The 22,465-nt window shown below is 37.9% G+C and overlaps 1 long non-coding RNA gene and 1 gene segment (V, D, J or C); one reads left to right on the top strand and one right to left on the bottom strand.

The window, feature by feature from the left end:
• LOC136336050 (T-cell receptor alpha chain constant-like) overlaps positions 1-22,465 on the bottom strand; it is a 503,949-nt gene that overhangs the window by 229,131 nt on the left and 252,353 nt on the right.
• The window catches only part of LOC136336053 (uncharacterized), a 153,990-nt gene that overhangs the window by 65,243 nt on the left and 66,282 nt on the right, over positions 1-22,465 (top strand). The window contains exon 3 of one of the 2 annotated variants that reach the window (XR_010731368.1): positions 18,161-18,299. The exons of the other annotated variant lie outside the window; for it this stretch is intronic. This is a non-coding gene — a long non-coding RNA (uncharacterized lncRNA). Of the gene's footprint in view, positions 1-18,160; positions 18,300-22,465 lie in introns of those variants that run through there. 2 annotated transcript variants of the gene reach the window in all.

The following is a 22,465-nucleotide window of genomic DNA, read 5'->3' as shown; positions in this document are numbered from 1 at the left end:
CCTTCAACAATACGACCTATTCTACACTCTGAGACATTCCCGGTTCCAGTTTTCAATGGTTTTATTTCTTCTAAGGACGAAAAAGTGAACATGGTGATCAAGTGTATTTTGATAAGATGCATGAGGAAATGGTTGTAGAATCTGAAGGGTCTTCTTCTGATGCCAAGTAGTCATTAACCCCTCAGTAGTTTAGCTAACCCTAATTGAATGACTTAGTAAGAATGACATAAAAATTATCCTTGACTTTCTGAAGTATGAGCAGCATAACTGGATCATTTGTGTGGATCTTAAAATGGTAAATTTCCTGCTAGGACAACAGAGAGGTTTCATGAAGTATCCCTGCTTTCTGTGTTTATGGGACAGCTGAGCTCGGGAGAAACACTGGACACAGTAGGAGTGGCCAAAATGTGAAACTCTGGAAGGAGGGATGCAAAATATTGTGAATGAACCTGTAGTTAATCGAGACAGGATCATTTTTCCCCCACTTCACATCAAACTTGGCTTAATGAAGCAGTTTGTTCAGGTTTTGAATAGAGAAAGTGAATGCTTTCAACATATTATTTCTGCATCTCCTGCCTTGTCTTTCAAGAAGATAAAAGCAGGTATATTCGATGTACCTCAAATTCGAACCCTCATACGTGATGAAGAATTTGCCAGGAAGATGAATGAGGAGGAGAAAGCAGCGTGGCAATCTTTTGTGGCAGTTACAAAGAACTTCCTTGGCAACAAAAAAGCAGAAAATGATAAACTTCTGGTTCAAAGGATGCTGTTGGCTTTCCACAACATTGAGTGTAACATGAGCATTAAGATTCACTTCCTGAACAGTCACCTTGATAAGTTTCCTGAAAATCTTGGAGCTGTTACTGATGAGTAGACAACTGCTAGAGCATCAAACAAGATTGTCCTCAACAAGTACACAAACGCAAGAGCTACAAATGCAAATTTTTGCCTGAATAGAATTTACATAAGTTTTGTGCAAATTTTATGATTAAAATAAGTGTTTTAATATGTTCTATTTTGAACTTGTAGACAAATTCTGATGCAATCATATCTTTTAGTGTATTAGTGTATTTACTGCATTATATAAATTATTATATTTTCACAAAGATGATTCCCAAGAAGACATTCTACTTCATTATGTTAAACTAAATGTTGAAAATTTTACAATAAGATGAAAACTTAAAATCTTGAATTGCAAAAAAATTGTAGCTTACAGAGAAAAACTAATGCCAGATTTGAGATCAGCACACTCAAATTAGGTAAGAACATGTGTTTTTGTGGATGCAACAAAAATTTTGTTTCCCAGTGTGGAAAATGGTCTGAGAGAACAAATGTTTACTCACCCCAACCAAATGCTTACTTTTCACTTTATACTCTTCAGGCATTTGAACATCACCTTAATCTCAGTTCTAGCCTGAAACCTGAATTTATCTCATGGTTCTCATTTCTCTGGTGCTCATTTTGAGTTCTCAGATCTGGTAAAAGGACAAAGTTCCTACTGGAGGAAGGGACATTTCATAACACAGATTCTTCACTAGAGTCTGCTTGTGGGGTGTCTGGTGGCTCACTTGGTTCCTATAGGCAATTCTGGACATTTATTACAAAGGTTTAGTGAGGGATTGAGGGAGTTAAAAGCCAAGGCAAAAGAGAGTTTGAGGAAGCAGGAACACTTTCGGGCATCTGCTAACCTGCAATTCACAGTGGGAAAAAGGCTTGGTCTTCAGTATTGACCCTCCCTCTCTTCTCTCTCTTCTCTTTGCTCATACAAGACTTGGACTCCAGGCTACGGGAAACTAACAAAAGAGTTTCAGGCTGAGCCCTAGTCCTCCCCCTCTCTTCAGCCTGGTGGAGTCAGAGAGTTTAGGAAAAGATCACAGTGCATTGTTCCATGCAGTTAAAGATGAAAAGGAAATGGTGTTGTTTTTTATTTGTCATCACTATCATACTCCCAGTATTGTAAGAGCTCCTTATTGAAGACATGATAAATATAAAAGACTTTGGCAACCATCCTTTATGTAACTATTGAAAGTGTAAAAAGACATTTTTCCCCGGCTCTGATGGGTTTTCAAGCACTTTTGAAGTTGAGAAAACACTGAATAAATCTGAATGTAAGTTGAATGTTGTCAGACAGAAGAGATTTTTTGTCATTTTAAATAGAGATATTGTATTGGGACTTAAAGTAAACCTATTAGAATCATCTTATTTTTTTCAAATTTACTTTTATAGTGAAGAATGCCTTTAGCAATGTTCCCACATGTGGGAGATTCTGCACAGTACTCTTACATTGATTTAATAAGTTAGACTTAAATCAGCAATGCTACATTTAGCTGTTTACTGATCACAAGGTTGGTGAGTCAGCACAGGCTCCAGTGGTAAACACAATTTACAACGACAGTAACAGTGTTCTGTAACAAATATCTCACAAGTGAGGTTTCTGTAACAAACTTTCCCAGTTAACAGTTCTTGAAACCATTAAGATGGAATTTTCCATTTTATGGGAAAGCTTTCTGTTCTTTTTAGTCAATAGGGGTATGCAGAAAACTTCATTATTATCATAAGACACAAAATATAGGTTTAACTTACATTTTATGGTTCTTGGTATTTAACTGTTTATTAATTTCTTTTCTTATCTACCTACATGCAAATAATAACTAACATTAACTGAATGCTTATTATATGTCAGGCACTGGCATCTCTACAAGGTACATATTATTTATTATCCTAACTTCAAAAAGACCTAAGTGTGGCGTGGTTTGTTCAAGGTCACAGAACTAAAATATGAAGGATATGAATGTAGATTCTCCTCTACCTGGAGCCTGAGCTTTATATCTGGCTTGTATTATTAATTTGTTTCACTCAACAAAGGCTTATTGTTAACCCAACATTTTGCTGTCTCAGAAATACCTGTGTCAATAACATCCTAAAATTTCTCTCAAATTTTTTCTTCCAAAAAAAAAAAATTAATGGTATTTACTTTTAACTTGACTTTTAATCGAGGTCAAATCAAAGATGTTTTGGGCTCATAAAAATTCATTTCTATAAAGAGCTGCTGGGAAAAAGTATACATCTGTTCACTGAGCCATAATTTCAAAACCTTAAGAATAGTGCCGGCGGGGTCTTTTCCACTGTTCACTAAAACATAACTCAATGTAGTGAGATCAACAAGCAACTTACATTTTAGTAGATGACAATAGGGAATAAGAAAAGACTCCATTTTTCTATTAAGCCATTCTGTACTTGTACTTGGTGATACCAGCTGATTGATGACCTCCTGTTGGTGTGGCCAATTCAACAGGAGGACCAACACAGATGTGTACAAATAATGTAGGGAATGAGATGTCTGTTCTCTTTTTCAAGTGATGCAGTTTTTGGATTAGATTTATGATGTTTTTTATGGGCAACAATGGCTCCTCTGAGGTTTCTGAGAAGATGGGGACTGAATGTTTGTTAGGGCTTGAAAGTCAATTGTTCAGAAATTCCAAAACATATGCTGGTCAATGGGTTTGCCGTCAAAACAGAAAAGATTGATATAGAGGAGGACAGTTTTTTACAGAAGCAGCACGTAATCTTATGCCTTTGAGTGCCCTTAAGAAAGACCAATTTGCAAGCCTGGTATTTATCCCTGCATTTGACTCAGTTGTGACATTTATATAGTAATGTTTTTAGTCTAACTTGGGAATGTTATTTTAAATCATATACATGCTGCATATAAAAGTGTCCAAATGAATTATCTTATGTGTTTACTGTTTCTCAATGTTTGTTTATGTGCCTATTTGAAACCACTGTTTGCCAATCACTGCCTTCATTCTATTGATACATACTGTCAGCAGGGTTCCCTAATAGGGGATACGTGTTTCTCAGAGGCCCCTAGTAACAAATGCCCATATTTCAAGGTTACTCCAAATTCCATATTAACCCAAGCTATTTCTTTTAGTAAGTATCCAGGTTAGTGGTTTTTAGTTGTAGTATTTTGGTTTCTTGGTCAGAGAAAGCACATGACCCTTGGTAGGCCTCAGATGGTATGTAGTACTGTGAAAGTCATTAGTCATTTGGGTAGGAGCAGCTAAGGCATTGAATATGGCTGATCAAGTGACTCAATTTGTAGTGGGTAAGCATTTTGCAATTTACTCAGATGTACAAACGAGGACAGTTTTATTTTCTATAACAACAATTTTTAACTCCATGAGATTTATTGGAAAATAATTGAAAATTTCTCCTTTCCCCTCAGAATTTCACTTTGGCTGACACAATATTATTCTTTCCACAGTCATCGGTTTAGTTTTTCATATATTTGTTCACTTCCAAGGGATTCAGGAACTGCTTTAGTAAGGCATATAACCAGAACATATGCAAATTCAACTAAAAATTTTTAGACCTGAGCTACTGAAACCTCAGGGCTGATGTAGAAAATATATTTAAATGATAAATAAGAACATTAGGCAATCCTCCGAAGGTTTACAAGGGAGTAATTTGCATTTACTTAGTGATTTACCCCTGAATATCTTTTAGTTTATAAGTTAGATATGAAGGTCTACCAAAAGCAACAACAAAGTAGCAAAGCCAAACAACAGAATGACAACAGTTCTCTCACCTGTGTTTCTTTCTCAGCTCTTGTGCCTTTTCTCTGCTTCCTTTCCTAACATTTCTCAAATGAACTATTTTTTCTGCTTCTACTTCTTTACTTCCCATTAGCTCTCAAACCAATTTTAATTCATCTTCCATTCCTACCACTCACTGAAACTGTTCTTGTCAAATGTGCTGGAACCTCCTTGCTACAAATTCAATGGTTATGTCTCTATCATCTTAACCCCTCAGCAGACTGGTACCCTCTATGTTACAGTCTCTTCTCTCGGCTCTTTTGGCTCCTCCTTGCCTTCTGGCCACTGTATGTTGAAGTGTCTGAGTCTGACCCAAGCTCTCATTTCTTCACTAACTCCATTTTCTCTAGAAAAAATCTGTCACACCATGCCCCTTGGCCTTAAATACCATTTACATGTCAATGACACCTGAAGTTTTATTTCTATCCTTGACCTCTCTGTTAAGCTCCAAACCCATTTATCTAACTTCCACTGTGACATACTTGCCTACATTTCTAATGGGAATTATAAACCCGACATGGCTAAAACACAAAGTTTGGTTTCTCTTCAAACCCATTCCTATTCCAGTTTTATGTATGTAGGGAACTCATGTGAAGATGTAAACAGTTGTGTAGGCCACATACCAAGAAATCATTCTTTGTTCTGCTCTCTTCTTCTCCTTTCCCCTCATTTAATCCATGACTAAGTCCTGTTAATTTCACTGTCACATACCTCTCATACTCTCTTTATTGCCACTGTTTCCATCCTAGTCCAAACCAACATTATTTTTGTGTGGATTATTTTAACATTTCAATAGTCTACTAAATTTACTCCTTTCCCTTCCCCACCCCTGCTACTTTGCCTTCCCTCTTCTCTCATTATCTACTTTCCACAGTGGAGCCAAGTATTGTTGCAAGAAAGAAAAGTCAAACCCGTGTCATTGGCTTATTTATAATTCTCATAAATCCCCAATTCAACCCACCATAACTTTTGTAAGGCTCTATATGACTCCCCTAGGATTCATCTTGCTAGCCTTTGTCTCGTTCACTATGCCTGGGCTCTGCTCATCTAATTCCTGGTCCCCGAATACATTGGGCTTTCCCCCATTTTAAGACCTTCCCTATTCCTAAGATGCTTTCTCCTCATATCTTAGCACAACTGGCTCTTTCTTTTCATTTGGGTTTCATCCCAGATATCATCTCAGATAACTTTTTCCCTCCCTGCTCAATAACAGTATTCCCTACTCTCTATCATATCACCCTCTTTTATTTTCCTCTGAACATTTATATTATCTGGTTTACCTTGTTCATTTAGTCACTAGAATATAAATTCCACGTGGATAGATTTTTCTGTTTGTTTATTTTGTTCATGGTTATAACCTCAGGACTTAGAACATATTTAGTATGTTCTAATAGTAAAAAGATGCACAATAAATATTTGTGCAATGACTGGGTTGGGTTTGTTTTTTTATTTCTGAATTTTTGTGACTCTCTGTGTACCCTTCCTATGGACATAAGCTTCATGGTTGAAGGAACTTTGTGTTGTTCACTGTTGTGTATGCAATGTCTGGAATGGTGTCTGGCCCATAATAGTTCCTCAACAAATATTTATTAAATAAAGAAATGAAGGAAACAGTACACATAATATATCTAGTATCTTTGAAAGAAAAACCATGTTCTTACCCCCATTTAGGAAAGATGGGTCAGCATTACTTTTCTTATGTGTGTCTATGTGTGTTTTAATGAAGAAACTGTTCTTACAGAGAAAATGTCTTATTCTTATCAATTTCTCTCAAACATGGCATACTTAAAATAGCAATTCGTGCCTGCCAGCTTCCCAAGACAACAGTCTTACCCAGGTTAAAGGGTGAGGACACTTATGAAGTGAACATAACTGGGGGATGAGCAGTAGGAACTGCTAGAAGCACTTTCTGCTTAGTCACTCACACATATTTACTGAATTGAAATTTTAGGATATTAAGGGAAAATGCAGAATCTTAAATCTTCTTAGAGAGAATAAAAATGTCACAAAAGAGAATAATTCAAAATGGCATTACACTTTTTACCACCAACACTGGAAGTTAGAAAATAGGGATGATGTCTTCAAAATACTGAAGGAAATGCCAGGAGTGCAACTAAATGTCCTACCCCTCTTCAATAAAAATAGAATAAAAACTATGCTCCTTATGGTAAGCCACCATAAATAAAATTCAAAATGCTAAAAATATTGAAGAAATTTTAATCTATAATTTTATATCCAGTCAAAATGTCCATCAGGTTTGAGGGTAGAACAAAGATATTTTCAGACATGCAAAAACCGACTGAAAAAAATGCTGAGCATCTTTTATATGGAGGTTTTGAAGAATGTGTTTTAGCAAAAAGAAGTAATAAACAAGAAATGAGGATATATGAGATACAAGGTGCAATATAGTCAACATGGTGAGCGAAGCCAGGAAGTCCTAGAATAGCATTTGCAAAGCAGGACCAAAGAACAGTTAGCTCACATGAGTCAAAGGGTGGAGGTCAAGGAACAGGGAATCTCAAGGGAAATAAAAGAAAAAAAATTATAGATGTGTTTGATGCATTTGGGGAAAATTATTAACAAATATCTTTTAAAAATCTGTTGAAGAATGCTAAAAAAATTGATATAAAACAAATAACAAAATGAGGCAATTATTAACTAAAAAAGTTGTACCAGTGAGGACTGTGATCATAGCATTCATTTTGGTTAGAAAGTGACATTTTCACAAGGTCATAATTATGTGTGTACTATCAATTTAATCTCATATTGTGATATAACTACACTAGGAAGGAGAGAGTAGTGGTGTACTACCGTGAAAGAATGTAAATATATATGTCTAGTATTGATAAATCAAGGGTATTGATAATCAAGGGTATATTATCAAGAAGCATATTACTTAAAAACTGCTAAAATGGAATTGGAATGGAGAGTGAGAATAGAGCACAGGAGGGGATAAAGGGAGACGAGGTAAACAGACCTTTGTAATACTATTGACTAGTTAGATATGAGCAGGTAAAACTTTTTTTAATTAATTGAGAGGAAGGGAGGCAGAGAGTCAGACTCCTGCATGCACCCCAACCAGGATCCACTGGGCAAGTCCACTAGGGGACGATGATCTGCCCATCTGGGACATTTCTGTTGCTCAGCAACTAAGCTCTTAGCGCCTGAGGTGGAAACCTTGGAGTCATCCTCAGTGCCTGGGCCAATAGGCCAACTCACTCCAATTCAGCCATGGCTGCAAGAAGGGAAGAGAGAGAGAGAGAGAGAAGCAAGAAGGGAGGGGTGGAGAAGCAAATGGGTACTTCTTTTGTGTGCCCTGACTGGGAATTGAACTTGGGACATCCACACACTGAGCTGACTCTCTACGGCTAAGCCAACTGGCCAGGGCAGAAGTTTTATTAAAAAACAGCAACAACAACTTTGATTTTTAAAAGAAAAGGACTTAATTATAAGTTAATATGTGCAATTTATTTTGTCAAACAACAAGAACAATAATAACAATTATACTTATGTTTCAATATCAAGAATTTCACTGGGGTGAGGAATAATAATCTAAGTCCCTGGTGATATAAAGGTAAGAGAATCAATGATTTAGACGTACTGAACTGAATTTATTATTTTATTGCATGAATTTTTTTTTTCCATTCTTCTGAAGTTGGAAACAGGGAGGCAGTCAGGCAGACTCCCGCATGTGCCCGACCAGAATCCACCTGGCATGCCCACCAGGGGGCAATGCTCTGCCCATCTGGGGCACTGCTCTGTTGTGACCAGAGCCATTCTAGCGCCTGAGGCAGAGGCCACAGAGCCATCCTCAGCGCCCAGGCCAACATTGGAGCCTTGGCTGTGGGAGGGGAAGAGAGAGACAGAGAGGAAAGAAAGGGGGAGGGGTGGAGAAGCAGATGGGTGCTCCTCTTGTGTGCCCTGGCTGGGAATCGAACCAGGACTCCTGCACGCCAGGCTGACGCTCTACCACTCACTGAGCCAACCGACCAGGGCCACATGAATTTTTATAAATGCAATTTTCCATTAGAAATCTTTGTGTGAAAAACTTAGAAGCTGTGCATTTTTGCTCAAAGAAGTCATTGAGCTTCCCCAGGACTACGCTTACTAGCCTTTTATCTCCACACCACAAACAAACTACTAAGACACACTTTTACCAGTTTTTTTGAAGCCATTTGATGTTTTTCCCTATACAATTAAAAAAAGGCCAACTGACTTCTAAAAATTAGGAAAGAATTTGGAAACTAAAGTTATTATCAGGTGCTTGTTATTTTTATCCCATTTATTTCTCCAAAGATTTGAAATATTAGCCCATCAGTGAGTATTAGCAAATTCATGGTGTATCTAAGCTTAATACAATAGCTATTACTTATATAAGACTAACTGTATGTTAGGGATTGTTTGAAGCACTTTGCATATATTATCTCATGTAATCCCCGCCAAGAGTTAGATACTATGATTAATGTGGTTTCCTTTTTTGTGGTTTAGGAAAAACTGAAGTACAGAGAAATTAAGTAACTTGGACAAGATCATCCAATTAATAAATGGCAGAACTAGAATTTTTATATCCTGGCAATTAAGCTCCAGAGTCTGTATATGCTAATATAGCATTTATAAATCAAGGGTATAACCACATTATTTAGAAACTGCTAAAACGGAGTTGGGTTGGAAGGTGTACAGTATAATATACTATATTAGAATATAGTGGTGATAATGCTTTAAAGATTATAGATGGCTTATAGGGAAAAAATCTTATATTTAAAAAAACTTAAAAAACCTATATCATCTGTCTAAGAAAAAAAAGGCAGACAAGTCTGGGAAGACAAGATTAAGAAAAAACGATGTCTCAGCTTTAGAGTTTGGGTACGGCCTCCAGATGCTTGGGGAACACTGTGTCTCCACAGCACAGAGGTAGATGGCGGAGTCTCTGGGCTGGGAAGCAGAGATGTGCAGGGAGCTGTGTCTCTCCTTTGTGTTAATTGTGGCGCTTATTCTTCCTTTCTTCTTCATCTCTAAGCTCAGTATAAACAAGGAGACAATGCTTCCTTCAGGATTCTGTCGCATCCACTGTAAGGTGGTCATTCCTGTGGGGTAACTGCAATTGATTGTGATAAATTCTCCCTCCTGGGCTCTCAGGTACTGGGGACTCTGCTCCACTCCATTTTTGCCACCTGCCCCTGTTTTCAAAGACATGGTCAATTACTGAAACATTTCTACAAATTTCTTTCCTTTATACACTTTCCAGAGCGCACTCCAGATTAGCCACTTAGAGTCCCTTATCTTTCAGCCTTTGAATTTTGAAAACATATCCCCTTAGTCTTCCTGATTCCATATCCAGAAAATCCCCAACTTACAGCTCAATTGAATCCATAGAATAGCCACCAAAACTTGCCAGGTCTTCATCATTATTACTGCTGCTGAGGCTCACACCGGTTTCTGTGATAGGATTTGAAATATGTTCACTTGTCAAAGGAGTCTTTCATTAGTATAACTTCTCTATGTTTACTTTAGAAATCAAACGGGATTCCCAGCTCATCAGAGGCAGCACAAATGCACACTTCTGCATTATTTTTCATGCATTTATAATAGGGCTGCCTGCACAGAAAACCAGCCATGATCTTTTAAATAAAATGCCCACATTGCCACCTAGTGGCAAGATACAAAGCCATTTGTTATGTAGGTGGAATAATCTGATAAAAAAGTGACAAAAACCAAATCCAAGATGAACCTACATAGTATCAAAGGTAGCAACTAGGAGTCCCGGGAGGGGGTGGTTAGGTGGGGAATAGAAGCCCTGTGATTCTTTGACTTCAGCCAGCTTGCTAGATCAGAGTTGGTGACAACCTGTGCATTCCAAACTATTCAATAAATCTTTCTGAAAACCCAAGGACAGTTCTGTTCTCTGTTTTTAAAAGGTATTTCTTATAAATATCTTTGGTTTCTTCATATGACACTACTATTTCTTCACTTGATACTACTTCAGACTCCTTTCTTAGTCTTATCTTTTTTTTCTGGACTTGTTACCATTTGTCCAAATCTCTTCAAGCATGTTTCAAATGTTACTTAATTCTTCTGGTTTTCACTCATCTATGTTTGTTATCTATGACTGTTTCAGGTTTTATCATGTTGTTGAATTGCTTTGAGTTTGTAGTGACTTTCCACTTTTGGGACTGACTCCATCACACCCCGTATACCTTCCATATAAGAGATGAATGTAGAGGTCATGTTTTTACCAGATGTCCTCTTCTCCTTGACTATAACTGGATCTGGGTGAATATTGGGCTTATTAATTTGGACAAGAGGGTATAAAAGAGTAGTTAGACAGTATATGTCACTTGAGCTATAAAAACCTGTGTGTTTGAACCATGGTCATCCCTTAGCAAATGAAAGCTGAGTATGTTCAAACTCAAGTTATTGTGGAGTAGGAACAAACAGACTTACAGTGGAACCTGGTCTCCCAAGAAGAGAAATGGTTATATATTCAGAGAGAAATAGGTTCAGAAAAAAATAGCCAATTGATAATTTGCTTTTTCTTGGGAGGTCTAGCTGTATTTTTTTGCAGATGGATTTATGTGACTCATCTATATCCTTTTAGCAAATCTCCTTTCCTGTGAGCTAATTTGAGCAAGTTATATGCCCAGTTAATTTTCAGAAAAAATACTGTAAATCCATGGTCCCTTGTTCTATAGATCACAAAGAATTTTATAAAACTACATGCATGAGCACCATTCTGATTGGTGTGAGGTGATATCTCATTGTGGTTTTAATTTGCATTTCTCTACTGATTAGTGATGTTGAGCATTTTTTCATATGCCTATTGGCCATCTGTATGTCCTCTTTGAAGAAGTGTCTATTCATTTCTTTTGCCCATTTTTTTGATTGCATTGTTTGTCTTTCTAGTGTTAAGATTTACAAGTTCTTTATAAATTTTGGTTATTAACCCCTTATCAGACATATTGTCAAATATGTTCTCCCATTGTGTAGTTTGTCTTTTTATTCTGTTCTTGTTGTCTTTGGCTGTGCAAAAGCTTTTTAGTTTGATATAGTCTCATTTGTTTATCCTGTCTTTTATTTCACTTGCCCATGGAGATAAATCAGCAAATATGTCGCTGCGAGATATGTTGGAGAGCTTACTGCCTATGTTTTCTTTTAAGATGCTTATGGTTTCACGGCTTACATTTAAGTCTTTTATCCATTTTGAATTTATTTTTGTGAATGGTGTAAGTTGGTGGTCTAGTTTCATTTTTTTGCAGGTAGCTGTTCAATTTTCCCAACACCATTTATTAAAGAGGCTGTCTTTACTCCATTATATTTCCTTACCTCCTTTGTCAAATATCAGTTGTCCATCAACAAAACAGCACAGAATAAGAGCTGGCGAGGATGTGGAGAAAAGGGAACACACTTGCACTGCTGGTGGTAATGCAGACTGGTGCAGCCTCTGTGGAAAACAGTATGGAGATTCCTCAAAAAATTAAAAATTGAACTGCCTTTTGACCCAGTTATCCCACTGTTAGGAATATACCCTAAGAACACCATAGCACTGTTCTAAAAGGAGAAATGCACCCCCATGTTTATGGCAGCATTGTTCACAATAGCAAAAATCTGGAAACAGCCCAAGTGTCCGTCAGTGGACGAGTGGATTAAAAAGCTTTGGTACATATATACTATGGAATACTACTCAGCCATAAGAAATGATGACATCGGATCATTTACAATAACATGGATGGACCTTGAAAACATTATACAGAATGAAATAAGTAAATCAGAAAAAACTAAGAACTATATGAATCCATACATAGATGGGACATAAAAGTGAGACTCAGAGACCTGGACAAGAGTGTGATGGTAACGGGGGTGGGGTGGGGCAAGGGGGTGGGGAGGGGGCGAGGAAGGAGAGAGAGGGGGTGGGGGGGAGGGGATGGGCACAAAGAAAACCAGATAGAAGGTGACAGAAGACAATTTGACTTTGGGTGAGGGTTATGCAACATAATCAAATGTCAAAATAATCTGGAGATGTTTTCTCTGAACATATGTACTCTGATTTATCAATGTCACTGCATTAAAATTAATAAAAATAAGATAAAAAAACTACATGCAGAAGTACATAAGCATCCCCATTAAACTTCATTTTCACTGTCTCAATCTGTCCAATATACTCAAACATAATAGCTACCAATCTCAACATTGTGCTGTTTGCACATTTGGTAGGCATATCTTATGTGTACAGGTTAGGATGAAGGATAAAATCATGTGACATAGCAGTAGAGACCGTTCTTTAAACCGCATATTTGCATATGGTCGTTCTTTCAGTGGAGGACCCATGACTGTAACATTATGCAAAAAGGCAGAGTGAATAGCAAATAGGTTTGAGTCATAGCCCTGCCACTTCCTAGATACTGGGTTTTGAGAAGTTACCACAACACTCTAATCCTCAGTTTCCTGTAAAATGGGGATAATAATTACCAAACTTGTGGTGAACATTTCAGATAACTTTGGGACTTACCAAAGTATAGCGGTTAAGAATATAGGCTTTGGGCTTCTCTACCTGTATTTGAATGCCAGCGTTCCTCTTACTGACTGAGCTCTTGGAAGAATTCGTTCATTTCTCTCTACCTCAGTTTCTTTGGGGCTAATAATTGTACTTACTTCATGGAGCTGTGGTGAAGATTAAATGAATTAATTTATGGGAAGCACTTAGAACAATACTTTGTATATACAGGGTGAGGCAAAAGTAGGCTTACAATTGTATGTGAAACAGTTTATTCTTGTATTCTTATTTATTAATTATTGTATTATTTTCCATACAAACAAGTGTAAACCTACTTTTGTCCTGCCTTGTGAATTAAGCACTTGGAAAATGTTGGCTGTTATTATTATTGATAGTACAATAGGGCCTGTGATAAATATATTATATATCACTCAGTGAATATGTCATATTATTACTTTATTATTTTCCCAATGATATAATGAGAAACAAAATAGTCAAATGTCTTGCAAATGTTTGAGACAATTTAAGTCAACTGAAGTGCCTTAAATTTAGCAACTCTTTAAAGAATGTTTATTTTGAAATTAAATTTAATGGGGTGCCATTGATCAATAAAAGTACATAAGTCGTGGCTGGTTGGCTCAGTGGTAGAGCGTTGGCCCTGAGTGTGGAAGTCCTGGGTTTGATTCTCAGCCAGGGCACACAGAAGAACTGATCATCTGTTTCTCCACCCTTCCCCCTTCTTTCTTTCTTTCTTTTTTTTTTTTTTTGTATTTTTCTGAACTGGGGAGAGACAGTCAGACAGATTCCCGCATGCGCCCGACCGGGATCCACCCGGCACGCCCACCAGGGGGCGATGTTCTGCCCCTCCGGGGCGTCGCTCTGTTGCGGCCAGAGCCACTCTAGCGCCTGGGGCAGAGGCCAAGGAGCCATCCCCAGCGCCTGGCCCATCTTTGCTCCAATGGAGCCTCGCTGTAGGAGGGGAAGAGAGAGACAGAGAGGAAGGAGAGGGGGAGGGGTGGAAAAGCAGATGGGCGCTTCTCCTGTGTGCCCTGGCCAGGAATCGAACCTGGGACTTCTGCACGCCAGGCCGACGCTCTACCACTGAGCCAACTGGCCAGGGTCCCCCTTCTTTCTTACCCCACCTTCTGCAGCCATGGCTTGATTGATTCTAGCAAGATGGCCCTGGATGCTGAGGATGGCTCCATGGCCTCTGCCACAGGCACTTAAAATAGCTCTATTATGGAGCAATGCCCCAGATGGGCAGAGCATTGCTCCATAAGGGGCTTGCTGGGTGGATCCCCGTTGAGGCGAATGTGGCAGTCTGTTTCTCTGCTTCCCCTGCTCTCACTTAATTAAAAAAAAAGAGTATATATGTTTCAAGTGAACATCTCTATACCATTTGAACATTTGCTTGTGTTGTTCACCCATCACCCAAAGTCAAATCATTTTCCATCACTGTATATTTATCCCTCTTCACTCCCTCTCCCCCTCTCCCTGGTTACCACATAACTTTAATCTATGTCAATGAGTCTCAGGTTTATATCCCACCTGTGTGTTTTAAAAACATCTTTAGTGAACTCATTCTATTTCATACTGCTCACGTCTTTTCTAAGAGCACACACGTTATCTGTTAATAATATATTCTAAAAATTTGTTAGATACAATACATATGTTCCTTGTTTATAGATTTTGGACTTCTTTAATTCCCCTTAGGTTTTTAAAGATTTTTGTCCAGCCTGACCAGGCAGTGACACAGTGGATGGAGCATTGGACTGGGATGTGGAGGACCCAGGTTCGAGACCCCGAGGTCGCCAGCTTGAGCACAGTCTCATCTGGTTTGAGCAAAGCTCACCAGCTTGGACTCAAGGTGGCTGCCTTGAGCAAGGGGTCACTCGGTCTGCTGTAGCTCCCTGGCCAAGGCACATATGAGAGATCAATCAATGAACAACTAAGGAGCAGTAATGAAGAATTAATGTTTCTCATCTCTCTCCCTTCCTGTCTGTCTGTCCCTATCTGTCCCTCTCTCTGACTCTCTCTGTCTCTGACACACACACACACACACACACACACACACACACACACACACACAAAAGATTTTTGTTCAATGCCTCTTAAATCATGCCTTTAAATTCTTTTTGTATTTTGGAAATGAATTTAAATGATCTAGAAAACTTGATTATATTGGAAGCAGCTAAGATATCTCTATGTATCTCTTATAATTTTTTATTTCTTCAATTTTTTCCTTTTCCAGTCTTAAAATCATTCTGATTGATGGAAAATAGGGAATGAAAACAGGAATTGCAGCACTCTACCTCTTCTCCGTCATCTGTCAACATTATTTTCTTATTATGTAACTCAACCTTCTCCTCTTCCCCACCCTTCCTTCTCTTTTCTCCAAGCTTCTAAAGGCCTTCATGTTGCCCTTATTTCTTTAAGCTTTAACTTCATCCTGGGTTTTCACTTCTTAATGCTTTCCTTAAAGGCTCATGCTATCTTTGCTAATCTCCTTTGTCTTTGAGTCTGACCATCTGTATTCTTATAATTTGTAGTTAGAATCTGAGTGAATGTATTTCCCTGTGCTGTTATAAGTTTTCTTAGATGACTCCATCTTTCATATTCTTACTGGGATTACTTATAATGAGATAGAAAGAATTTAATTTGCTGTAGTGCTTCTGATTCAATTAACTACAATAATATTTAGATTTTTTGGTCGTCTTTTTTTTTTCAAGGTTCAAGTCACAAAACATAAACATCATTTTAACCATTTAAAAGCAAACAATTCAATAGCTTGCAGTACATTTACAATGTTTTGCATCAATCACCACTATCTAGTTCCAGAACATTTCATCATCTCAAAAGACACCCTATGCCATTAAGCAACATACTCATACCTCTTTCTTCCCAGCCCCAGGTACTCACTTATCTGCACTGTGGCTCTAAGCATTTCCTATTCTTGGGAATTTTCATGAATAGATTATGTAATACAAGCATTTTGTGTCCGGCTTCTTTCACTTAGCATGCTTCAAGTTTCATCCATGTTGTAATGTGTGTCAGTATTTTGTTGCATTTTGTTGTTGAATAATTTTCATTGATTTGTTGAGTTTAAAGAGATGGTTGCTGAAGAAAAGGAATAAATAAGGAGCTGGATTATCTAGAACCACAGGGTCTTATTGTGCTTTTAGTGGTAAGTGACCTTGTGGAAATTACTTCATTTCTTTATGCCTCAGTTTCCTCATTTTTAAATGGAGGTCTTAATAGTACATAACTCATAAAAATGTAGCAAAGATGACATGAGTTAATATGTTTCAGAGCTTATAGTAAGTGCTTAACAAACATTATCAATGGTGATGATGATAAACAATGTTATAGGATGCTGGATTGGGAAGTACTTAATAACTTTATAAGAAATAAATCAGCATAGTATATCATGGTATAATGAGAAAAACTGGTATATCATGGTATAATAAAGAAAACTGGGTTATTTAATTGCTGGTTACTCCAAGTTGCCCTCATGCTATCACTGGAGGTCAGCATCAGCAACTTTAGCTATGAGATTTGTGGCAGCTCTTATTAGTGCATAATTGTGTGACGTTATTAGCAACTACTTTCTTTCTTCTACTCTTCCAGCCTCCGTAGAAGGAAATAGAGGGATGTGTTAAATTTTCTTCTTAAATCAGGAGTTTGGTAACTCTTGTCTTTTCTTTTTCAAATTAAAAGCTGTCATTTATTGAGTAGTGGGAAATACATTGTCTCTTAACTGTCACAGCAATCCTGTAGGTAGGTTGAATTATTATCCTTTCCTCTTTTTCCTTCATATATATATATATATATATTTAAAATGCATATATTTAAAGTCTACATCATGATGATTTGATATACATACTAATAGTGAAGCTGTTAGCACATCATCTCACATAGTGATTATTTTTTTGGTGATGAGAACACCTGAAATCTACCCTCTTAGCCTATTTTCCAATGTTTAATACTGTATCATTATTTATTAGATCTTTAAACTTATTTATTCCACATAATTTCAACTTGTACCCTTTGTAGAGCCTGGTCTTTTCTCAAGAGGACATAATACATCTTTATTTTTAAATCCTCCTTCCAAAGGGTTAGTCCTGGCCGAATCCTTTAGTTTTCAGCTGATAATGAAAGTTTGGGGAATGACTACTAAATAGTTTATGTTAAGTCTTTTTAATATTCTAAGGGTATTTCTAGTTATTTTTGTTGTTTTATATCCATGTAGAGGTGGAAGAAAAGAAAGCAGCCTGTATTTGAGAGAACTTGGAATATTAATGTTTCCATTGCCTTGAAAAAGAAAAGGTAAACACCATACTGAATGTTTTGATTCAAAATGTATTATTTTGAATGTATAAATCAGGGATAACTTCACAAAGATTAGTGAAATGAGGTCACAAATATTGTAATTTCTGTGAGTCACAAAATTCTTCCACCTTAAGGAAGAGTGATATTTCAATATTTTTCTATTTATCTATTCATCATCAATCAAGTAATACTCCACTTAGTTTTTTAATCGGGTCTTTAACAAAGGAGTCAAAGAGAGAAAAGATGACTTATTGATCATAATAGTCTGGGGCAGGGGTGCAGTGAGGTGGGTGGCGTGATAAACCAATGTTGAGATGGTTAGGACTAGGAAGACAGATGGTATAAGAGGGCAGAACTGCTAAGGTGGGACTTGCTAGTTTCAAATGATGCTTAAAGAACTACTCTGTCCCTTTAACCCACTTTTCTTCACTTCATTTCCATGTTGTATTTCTGTGATTATTTTTATGTCTACTTCACAAATGAAAAAAGGCTCTGAGACACCAAATTTGCATAGCTAATAAGTAGTAGAGCCAAAGCTGGCTTCCTAGTCATTAGAATCTAATTCTAAACATCATGCGAGGAAGCCTCAAAGACAAGAGAGAGCTGACTTACCTGAGAGCAGACATATTATCTGAGATCCTTTCCCCTTACTCTATTTTCAGTCAAAGAATCCATGTGCTTCTGGAATTAGAAGTATTAATAGTTGTAGCTGATTTTTCTTTTGTTTTGTTTGTTTGTTTTCTAGCAATGTTCCAACAAAAAAAGCTGTCTTTAAGAGGAAACAGGGCTCCTCAATCTGAGCTTCCCAAGCAACCTCACTACATCCCTCATCTGGCCCTTGAGGTTTTTGTACAGCTCTCCAGTGCCCTAGACACCGTGGCTCCCAGAAGACAGTAGTAGTACACGGCTGAGTCTGATACTTGGACTGAGGATCCACAATAAAGGAGTTCTTGTCTTTCACATTTCAGGCTCCCAAGTTTTTGCTGTTTTCCATTGTCTCTCTCTGGAGAAACTGCACAGCTTTGTTGGGAATTGGACACACCCCAACAAAGAAAAGAGTAGAGTACTCGGTGGACATGTATGTTCAATTCATAGCCACAGATGTTCCTTCTGGAAGGATAACTTGACCTGTCTGTTTGACTGAATTGCCACTAGCTCCTCCTTCAGGGAAAAAAAAATTGCTTGTTTTATGAGTTTGACCAGAGTTGCATTTTCTGGAAAATATTTTCATTATTTTGAAAAAATAAAAAAATTTATGTAAAACGAACTGACCAAACATTAAGATCAGGATGACAGAGTCTAGAGAAGAGTTTATTGTTAGTGTCTCTGGTTTACATCAGGAAGGGATCACTGTCAAAGTAAAGATACAAAAGGATTATAGTTGTGCTTGGAACTCATGCATAAATTACGACTGTTTGTTGAAAAGCCCTCTTGTATGACAAGTTAATGAACAGGTTATAAAATAGACTTCTGACACTTCAAAATCTGTTTTTTGTCTCACTACTGTCTTCATTCTTACGAGACACTTTGGGTGTACGTTAGTCCTTTTGTACAAGGTGAGTTGCTACTTCCTTAATAAGTCTGTTGTCTCTAGGACACTGTAAAGCCAGGAGGCAGGGCCATGGCCAGCATCAGAGCTGCCTGGCTCATGCAGGTTCGCATTGGATTCGGACAGTCGGTAAAGAAACCATGGAGCCAAAAACTGGTGGGCCATAGTCTTTAATCTAGCTTGCACCCGGCGGGCAAGTAAAAATACACACTGGGCTCCAAAACCCCAGTCACATTCAGTGCTCACAAAGCTACTGATTTATCCGAGTTTCCTAGAATCAAAGGTTTCTAGCTCAACAGCCTTATTCTCCTCAGTTCCCCATTTCCTTCCTTATCCCAGATACAAACTCTGTACAAACTGGCATCTCACTCAGTACTCCGCCATCTTGGCTGCTTTTCCTGGCCTTCTCCAAGTGGCCTCCTCCCGCTGCTGGCTCTATTCTCTCTGCTCTCTCATGCTAACCTCAGGAACCAAGAGAGCAAACTCCCGCTCCGTTCCCATTTTATAGTGTAGAAATCCAAACCCTTAATCCAATATACATAATGGGGAAGTCTCTAATACAAAATCACTTCTATGAGGCATGATAGGATTGTACCACCTCACACCAAAAAGGGTGGGACAGGCTTAATCCCAAAACCAAGCCTCAGGCTACAACAATTCTCAACACACATTAATATCACCTGGGCAACGACCTCTTTAACAAAGTGAGCATAATACATTTTATCTGCCCAACAGACACATATTCTAAGGGAGAGTAACTCTTACTAGAACTTAGATATTACACCATGTTCATATTCTAAACTGTTAAGTTGTTTCTATTTTTTTTGTATTTTTGTAAACATTGTGACAAGTATATGTTTTTATAAATGTTATTCATACATCTAATTATTTCCTTAAAATATGATCATTGGAAACACATTTTGACCAAATGTCCAATGTTGACATATAAAAATCAATATCTGGGAGAGAGAAGATGGCAGCGGAGTAGGCGGATGCACAGACACCCAGCTCTCAACACCAAACTGGAACACAAATCAATTTAGAAAAAATCAGCATGAAAAACCAACACTGAACTGCAAGAACAGCTCTCAAAAACCAAGGAGCAAAGAGGAAGCCACAATAATCCTGGTAAGGAGTGCCTGAATCTCCTCTGCTTACAGGAAGGGAAGGAGGGGGGTGAGGCTGAGAGCCCAGAGAGGATTTCACAGAGGAAAAAGAGCAGAAACTACTGCTCACAGCCACTTACCTGGTGACCAGGGAGCAAGGTGGGTTGAAAAGACCAGCTTATCTCCCAAGTGGAAAAGACAGGGAGAGGGACAGACTGTGAGGGGCTAAGGTATGCAAGAAACAAAATAAAAAAGCTGACTCATTCGTGCTGGAGGCGGCCATAGCTGGGGGAGGGACTGAACCTTCCACAAAACAGAGCTGAAGTGCTTCCGGATTAGAGATCTCTGGACATCTATCCAGCTCCAATCAGCACAACAAGACACAACTGAAAACAAGAAGTAGGGAGGAGGGGCAGTAACTCAGGTCTCCATGGAGATCTGAGATACACCTCCCCCTACTGAAGCTGAGAGAAAAAACCCTGCCCCCAGTGAGATTAGTTGGAGGAAGAGACCTTCAGCGTCTCAGGTTACACCCACAGCATTCCTGGATACAGTTTCAAGGAAGCCCCCTGCTGAGATCAGTTAACAAGACTATCACCTGTTAAGAAAACAAACAAATCAAGACTGCAAAGCTGCCCAAATCTGAAAGTGGATTACAAATAATGGCTGATACCAACCCACGAAGACCTAAAAATAACACAACTGAAAACTGGAGGCAGACAACACCAAGCCTAGACTCAATCAACTCTACAAATAAAAAAAAAAAGAAGAAGAAGATGAGAAAACAAAGGAGTGCAATCCAAATGAAACCACAAGAGACACTTTCGAGAGATGAACTGAGTGATATGGAAATAATCAAACTTCCAGATGCGGAGTTCAAAATAATGATTGTAAGGATGCTTAGGGATCTTAGAACAACAATGGAGGGGGAGTTTGAAAACCTAAATAAAGAAATAGCAAGTATAAAAAAGAATCAGTTGGAGATGACAAATACAATATCAGAAATAAAGACCACAATGGAAGGAATTAAAAACAGGATAGATAGAGCAGAGGATCGAATCAGCGAGTTAGAAGACAACTGGAATGAAGGCATGAAAGCAGAGAAGAAAAGAGAAAAAAGACTCAAAAAGTCAGAGGAAACTCTTAGAGAGCTCTGTGACAACATGAAGAGAAATAACATCCGCATCATAGGGGTTCCTGAAGAAGAAGAAAAAGAACAAGGGATAGAGACTTTGTTCAATCATATCATAGCTGAAAACTTCCCTAAATTAATGCAGGAGAAATTCTCACAACTTCAAGAAGCACAGAGGACTTCATTAAAGAGAAACCCAAAGAAACCTACACCAAGACACATCATAATTAAAATACCAAAGCTAAGCGATAAAGAGAAAATATTAAAAGCTGCAAGAGAAAAAAAAGTTATCACCTACAAAGGAGCCCCCATAAGGATGACATCTGACTTCTCAACAGAAACACTTGAGGCCAGAAGGGAATGGCAAGAAATATTCAAAGTAATGCAGAACAAGAACCTACAACCAAGACTACTTTATCCAGCAAGGCTATCGTTTAAAATTGAAGGAGAAATAAAAAGCTTCCCAGACAAAAAACAACTCAAGGAATTCATTACAACCAAACCAATGCTGCAGGAAATATTAAGGGGCCTGGTGTAAACAGATAAAGTGGGAAAAGAATACAGAAAAAAAAAAAAAGAAAAAGGAATACACCTTTAAAGAAGAAAATGGCAATAAACAACTACATATCAATAATAACCTTAAATGTAAATGGATTAAATGATCCAATCAAAAGACATAGGGTAGCTGCGTGGATAAGAAAACAGGACCCATACATATGTTGTCTACAAGAGACACACCTTAGAACAAAAGACACACACAGATTGAAGGTAAAAGGATGGAAAAAAATGTTTCATGCAAACGGAAATGAAAAAAAAGCTGGGGTAGCAATACTTATATCAGACAAATTGGACTTTAAAACAAAGGATATAGTAAGAGATAAAGAAGGCCACTACATAATAATGATAAAGGGAGTAATCCAACAGGAAGATATGCTATTATAAATATCTATGCACCTAATATAGGAGCACCCAAATATATAAAACAGATTTTGATGGATTTAAAGGGCGAGGTCAACAGCAATACTATAATAGTAGGGGATTTCAATACCCCACTAACATCACTAGATAGATCCTCAAGAAAGAAAATTAACAAAGAAACAGCAGACTTATTGGAAACACTAGATCAACTCGATTTAATAGATATCTTCAGAACCTTTCACCCTAAAGCAGCAGAATATACATTCTTTTCAAGTGCTCATGGTACATTCTCTAGGATAGACCACATGTTAGGGCACAAAAGTGCTCTCAACAAATTTAAGAAGA

This window comes from Saccopteryx bilineata, chromosome 4 (assembly GCF_036850765.1).
Source record: "Saccopteryx bilineata isolate mSacBil1 chromosome 4, mSacBil1_pri_phased_curated, whole genome shotgun sequence".
In the NCBI taxonomy this organism is placed as follows: domain Eukaryota; kingdom Metazoa; phylum Chordata; class Mammalia; order Chiroptera; family Emballonuridae; genus Saccopteryx; species Saccopteryx bilineata.
This window is presented reverse-complemented; position numbering and strand designations above follow the sequence as displayed.